We start from the raw sequence: 7,500 nt of genomic DNA, 5'->3' as shown, positions 1-7,500 counted from the left end.
TTTATAAATGCATGATCAGAGATAATACGTCAAATGTCAATATATTTCAGAAAATTAGAAACATAATTTGATCAGATTCTATATAACTAAAAGCAGTTTGCCAAAAATGAACAGCTGCTACTATCTTAGATTTAGAATCCAACACCCTCACTGAATAATTTGAACATTTTGACCAGTAATTTACAAAACAAAAAGCAAAAAACAAAAAATGAAAATAGAAGCCAATAATTATGGGGCTTTTAGAATATCACTTGTATGCTTTAAAGAATTTATTTAGTCAGCTAGTTATTTATTCATTGTACAACCCATCTTCACTACTTGCCCTTCTTAGCAATCCATTTATTTCTATAATCCAGTTAAGACTAGAACCAGACATCAAACTCAAATCAAGAACTATTGATTGGTCTGCTGAAGCAGCAGAACAAATATCAAAAACTATTGCATTTTTTATAAGCAGATCTAATAGCTTAAAACACCCGTGTATTTTTGCCAAATACTAGGAGCCCCAGATGGAGTGAACAGACCTTTTAAATTGCATAATTGGCTACAATGAATGTTGTTGTTGTTGGCAACGACGGCAGTGGTGGTGCAAGGAAAACACCAAAAAGCCCTACATTGAATTATATATGCATGCTCCACACTAAAAAGCTGAGTCAGTCAGAAATTAACCTAATTAATCCGCTTAAATTATGTATGTGTTTATATGGGTTCTTGGAGGTGTTTGTTTATACATACGGGTGCTTGGTTGTATGTATGCGTTGAGTGATGGGAAGTGCAGGGAAAAATGAGAAATGTATCTGTCTGTCTAATGAAGAGAACGTGTGGGTTTGCGCATAAGAAAAAGGATACGTGCATACATTTTCAACAGAAATTATTTGTCTGTAACTGGAGGAGAAATATTGCACCTATATGTGCAGAAAAGAAAAACCTCTCTTTCGTCTGTTTGAATGTGTATATAAATGAGAGAGAGAGAGAGAGAGAGAACAGCTGCTGTTTATATGTGCGTTTATATGAGAAAGTATGTACAGAACATACAAGATAAATAAAAATAACCAAACCAATTCACCATAAGCTAGCATGATCAACTAGAGAACGCGATGTAAAAGAAGAAAAATGATTTCAGCATAATGTAAACAGCAGTCATTATTCTGAGAATTCTAGCAAATAGTTGATAATGGACAGCTTAGTTCAGTCAGAATTTATTCATGACTAACCGATTCTTTAGAAGTGAAGTGGCATTCAGTTGCCAATATCATTTTGATCTCAAAAGTACAATATTTCCACTGATGCAATATACTACGACCTACACTCCCTTTCTCTCTCTCTCTCTCTTTCTCTCATTGCAACAACAATGGCACCAGCACAATCCTTTCAACTTTTGGAGACTTTGAAGGACATGATTATCGCCAAAGAGAAACAACATAATATTATAATGCAAGGTAAACTTGTCTGGTTCTGTGTTTGTGTGTGAGTATGCAAGCATGTATGTGAATGCATACATAAATACAAACATACACTTCAACATATATTAGTGTATATACATGCTTGTATGTGCATTTATATGTGTGTGTGAGAGAGAGAGAGAGATAGTATTTATGTATGTGCGCGTGCACGCGCATACATACATGCATGTACAGAGTCTGCCTTAGAAAGCCAAGTGTTTCTTTAAATAGCAATAATTTGACTGACTGAACTAGAGTGATCATTTGTGTTGTACAGTTGATATCATTTTACTCACTGTGAAGCAATGATATGCTTTGTCAAAGTACATGTGTGATTGAGACATTTTCAAAATTGGAGACTTGGTCACTCAAATGCAGCAAAATTTTTGATTGAATTTTAATGTAGGCCATCATGAAAAGATGGCCTAGTCAGAATGCAATATTGCTATGGATACAAAACGTCAGGTCAACTGGCTCAGCTTTGATAAAGGAGATCATTAGGCATACAAACTATTTAGATACTAGAGAATATCAAGGGTATTTGACAGGCTACATTGAACAGAGTTTGTTATTTTGCATCAAAGCATAGTGCTATACTAGGTAGACATCTCAAATCACATTGTACAATCATAATTTCATACAAATAAAAATCTAAGTCACCTTGGCTTAAATTTTTATCTTACGAAATAAATCAGAGCAATTCAAAAATGCCATTGGACTCACATCTTCCTCATTGGTGCACTATTGGACAACTATACTATCATTATGCCATTGATGGTTATATCTTAAGAATTTTCATATATAGGTGCAAGCATAGCTGTGTGGGAAGACGCTTTCTTACCAACCACATGGTTCTGGATTCAGTCCCACTGCGTGGCACCTTGGGATAGGGTTTGCTACTATAACCTTGGGTCAATCAAGACCTTGTGAGTGGATTTGGTAGACAGAAACTGAAAGAAGCCTGTTGTATATACGTGTGTGTCCTTGTGTTTGTCCCCTACCACTGCTTGACAACTTGAGCTGGGGCATTTACATACCTGTAAATTAGCAGTTCAGTAAAAGAGCGCAATAAAATAAATACTAGGCTTTAAAAAACAAGTCCCAGGTTCAATTTGTTTGACTAAACCCCTTCTAGGCAGTGCCCCAGCATGGCCACAGCCAAATGACTGAAACAACACACACACACACACACACACACACACACACACACACACACACACACACACACACACACACACACACACTTATAATCAACAGACTTGAAAGAGGCTAGTGCTGGTCTGCATCAGCAAGACATTATACCATAAATTTGGTAAAAATAGTACACTGAACTTGCTGTGATGAGTGGGAAATCCAACATTTTGGATAATGCCTTTCTTCAAGGAAAGTTAAAAGGAGAGAAATAAATGATAGACAGTAGAGTTTTCACTTAGATGTAAAAATCTGCTTGCAAGGAATGAAGCCAGTATGCTCCACTGGATGTGTAATGTCAGTGTGCATACACGACAGTGGCCAATGACAGTACCACCTGATTGGCACTTGTGCCAGTGGAACATTAAAAGCACATCCAAGCGTGATCGTTGCCAGGGCCACAGATTGGCTCCCGTGCCGGTGGCACATAAAAAGCACAATTCGTTGCCAGTGTCACCTTACCGGCACATGTACCGGTGCCACATGAAAAACAACATTCGGGCATTGCCAGTGCTGCTGGACTGGATCCCGGGCAGGTAGCACATAAAAAACACCTTTTGAGCATAGTCGTTGCCAGAACCGCCTGACTGGCCCTCATGCTGGTAGTGTATAAAAGCATCCACTATACTCTCAGAGTTGTTGGCATTAGGAAGGGCATCCAACTGCAGAAATTTTGCCAGATCAGATTGAGCCTGGTGCAGCCTTCTGGCTCACCAGTCCTCAGTAAAACCATCCAGCATGGAAAGCAGACGTTAAACAACGATGATGATGACACACACATATACAGACATGTATACACACACACACACACACATATATATCAGCAAACATTACATTTATATCCTTGTAAATGTACATTTCATTTAATGCTGGACTGTTTTGATTTCACTTCAATTAGAATTCAAAAAACAGTTTGAGTCTTTTTTTTTTCTTTTTTTTTTTTTTTTTTCAAATATATACTTTCAGTTCAATCCCAGACAGACCAACAATTAATTTCATAGTCACACTTATAGATCATAAAATAAACTACAAATATTTCCCTTTGAAATGATCTGAGCAATGTTGATGATCACAGTCACCACTCCTGGTTTTTTGTGACCTTATCAAGTCACTACCAAATCAAAACACACAAGCATGACACAAAATACATTTGTGCTAGGATTCAAAGTGATATCAAATTTTGATGTGCACCAGTATATTTAATGTGCAAGATACATTCCATCACAGATACTTTGTATTGTAGTCATTACTCAAAAGCATCAACAGGTAAATGTGGATGATAATTTTTCAGATTATTAATCTTGTCTTCAGAGATTAAAGATTTTTTTTTTAATATTTCCATCTGCACTAGGAGAACTAATGATAATTTTATAAACAACAATTCAACTCAAACATTTCAAAGAAGGAACATGTCTCAAGTCTCAACATGGCTCAAGTCTCAACATGGCTCAAGTCTCAGCATGGCTCAAGTCTCAGCATGGCTCAAGTCTCAGCATGGCTCAAGTCTCAACATGGCTCAAGTCTCAACATGGCTCAAGCATCTCTATTCTCTTTCATATAAATACACTTAGCATTATCAAGTTTCACTTTGTTTAAAAATGAAAGGATCAATTATTTATAATGCTACTGAACAGCAGGTTAACCAACAATAAATTGCATTACAATAATAATTCATTCATTCATTCATTCATTCATTCACACACACACACAAGAAATATGAATTACTTTGATTCTCACACAATTACAAAATAGCTCGTGTAAAGTCCCTCTTCATCAACACTTCCACCACCCACATAACAGTCATCATCAACTGACGACCAATACCATGACTACTATCATCATCTGACTGATACTACAAATATTAATGTCACCATCATCAGCTACAAAAGAAATTAAAAAGGCAGAAACTATGACAACACAGGTGGTGATGATGATGATGATGACAGGAATAGATATAATAATGGTAGAGATGAAGTTAACTTCATCATGATCATTTTGATAATTTAAGCAATGTAAAATAGAAACTCTGTGTGTGTGTGTGTGTGTGTGTGTGCGCGCGCGCGCAAGATGCAGGCATGGCTACATTGTTGAGAAATTAGCTTCAGGTTCAATTTTACTGTGTAGCACCTTGGGGCAAGTGTCTTCTATAGCTGAGCAAAGCCTTGTGAGTGAATCTAGTAGGCATAAACTAAAAGGCCATCATGTGTGGCATTATTTACATCTGCAATCACTTGTACTAAAGTTACAACAACAGCAGGAGTCAATTCGTCTGTTAAAAAATTGTTCGGTCACTTCATACCATCAAAGCTACGTGAAAAACAAGTTTTGAAAAACAAGTGATGGTTGGCAGCAGGAAGCGTGTCTGGTGGTAAAGCAATACCTCATATAACACTCACCCAACGCATGCAAGCATGGAAAAACAGACATAAAACAAATGAACAAACATATATAAATTGTTATTGAGTAACAAATACTATTTACACTGTTATTACAACATTTGTAGAGTTCTGAATAACTTTGTGCAAATTCCACAATATAGACACCTAATTTCCAAGTTTAAACTTCTACTTAAGATGATAGAAAATACACCAGTTATATAATATACCTGAACACAATGTGTCACCCAGTCCATGAACTGAAACCGCAACCTTACGATCATGAGTCCAACACCTTAACCACAAGACCACATAACTTCACTAATTCTCCAGAAGTACTAGGGTAGATTTAATTGACTATTGCCTCCCCACAAAATTTCTTGCTTCGTACCTAAATCATTATTATTATTATTATTATTATTATTATTACATGCAATGTTAAGCAGCAATTATTTTTATTAGCAGCAAGAGTAAAAAAAATTTAAGAAATAACATTACCGACATATAAACAGTGACAATACATAAGGTGTAATAAATATAATACATAAAAATAGTATGTAATAGTATGAATACTTGAAGAATAAAAGATAATATCTCAAGGACGATGAAGGATCATTATCATGCCAGTTGCCCTCCACCTGCAGCAGCCACTAGGTGAAACTAAAGGGTCACATCGTTTGTTAACAAATTTAGCATAGTCACCCACCTTTCATAAAATTTACCTGAGAGCAGATTTTAATAGTAATAGTATTAATAGTAGTATTCTACTACAAGTAGTAGTAGTAGTAGTAGTAGTAGTGGTGGTGGTGGTGGTGGTGGTGGTGGTGGTGGTGATTTTTAACATAGCCACAGTCATAAATCATGGGGAAAGGGTATAGCCAATTCAATTGACTTTCAAAGGATCAGAGGTAAAAGTAATCCCAGTGGAATTTGAACTCAGGACATAAAGAGATGTTAACTTAATACCACAAGGAAATTTTGTCCTTCATCAACCAATTCCACCATCTATTAATAATAGTTTGATACATTTGCACATGGCTACACATTTGCAGGTGAGAGCAATAACAGTAAATGAATCTATAAATCAACATCATTCTTATCAATCCTGATATGGTTTGAGTTCAGAAAACAAAACAAAAAAAATATTGTAAGGCAACATCTCACCTGAAACAGTAACCCCTACCACTCTACCACCTTTCTAAGACAATGGTGATGATGATAGGGACAACAATGATGATGATGAAAAGCAAATAAAAACAGTTATACATAGTTCCTACAATAATAATCATAATAAATATTGATGCTAGAAGCATCCTGATTCTCCTACCTAATTTCTACCAGCCCACATTGCCAGTACACTTTCGGAAGTAAACATTCATTGTGGTTTGAAGGCAGTAGACAGAAACACTGACAGAAGCACATAACTCTGTTGACCAAAGCAAAATGACCACAGCAGAGCTAGGCTAATGGGCGATATTAACATGTAAAATATATATATATAGTAATAATAATTACTAAGGAAAAGGAAATAGAGGCAATTAAAAGGCTCCACTTGAAGTTTACATGATGTACCACAACACATACACCTACACAAGCTGATATTGTATATGTGTATGTGTCACAGTACAAATGATTTTGTATTTAAATGTATCTGTATGTATTTATTTAAGACTGTATAATCACATAGCTTCATGTATGTGCATGTGAGCAAGTAGGTATCCATCAGTGACTGAGTGAGCAGCTAAGTGCTTTTGTAAGTAAGCGTCAGTGAATGTCCCTGAGTGACTGAGTCTGTCTGTGAGAGTCACTATGCGAGTGTATGTTAGTGTCAGTAAATGAGTATCGCTGAGTGCATGCATTTGTGTTTGAGGCTGAGTGAGTACATAAATGTGAGCAGGTGAATGTCTATGATCAAGTGAGAGCCTGAGTAAGGGTTGTGCCTAAATAAGCTAAAGTCAGTGAATGAGTGCTTGTGAATAGGTGACTGTTAGCTAGTGCGAGTAAGTAACAGTGAATGAGTGTCAGTGAAGTACATGAGTGCCCATGAACAATATCACTAATTGAGTGTCAAGGCTTAGGTAGTAGTATGAGAGTGTGCAACATAGTTCAACTGTACATGTATGAGTATTTGAGAGAATGTGTCTGTACATGCAGACGTGTGTATGTATGGATACATGAGTGCCTTGGCAGAAACGTTAGCACACAAGGCACAATGCTTGGCAGCATTTCGTCTGTCTTTACATTCTGAGTTCAAATCCCACCAAGGTCGACTTTGCCTTTATCCTTTCGGGGTCACTAAATTAAGTACCAGTTGCATACTGGAGTCAATCTAATCAACTGGACCCCTCTCCAAAACTTTTTGGGCCCTTGTGCCTAGAGTAGAAAAGAATGTGTGGAGGAATATGAGCATGTATGTCATACAGAGAGAGGGGGGAGAGAGAGAGAGGGAGAGAGGGAGAGAGAGAGAGAGAGAGAGAGAGAGAGAGAGAGAG

General features: G+C 36.8%; 1 protein-coding gene across 3 annotated transcripts in view; it reads right to left on the bottom strand.

The window, feature by feature from the left end:
* The window catches only part of LOC106869338 (serine/threonine-protein kinase 10), a 115,442-nt gene that overhangs the window by 14,560 nt on the left and 93,382 nt on the right, over positions 1-7,500 (bottom strand). The window lies entirely within an intron of this gene.

Source organism: Octopus bimaculoides, chromosome 2, assembly GCF_001194135.2.
Source record: "Octopus bimaculoides isolate UCB-OBI-ISO-001 chromosome 2, ASM119413v2, whole genome shotgun sequence".
NCBI classification, from domain to species: domain Eukaryota; kingdom Metazoa; phylum Mollusca; class Cephalopoda; order Octopoda; family Octopodidae; genus Octopus; species Octopus bimaculoides.
The sequence above is the reverse complement of the archived record's forward strand: the minus strand, read 5'-3'. Positions and strand labels throughout refer to the sequence as shown.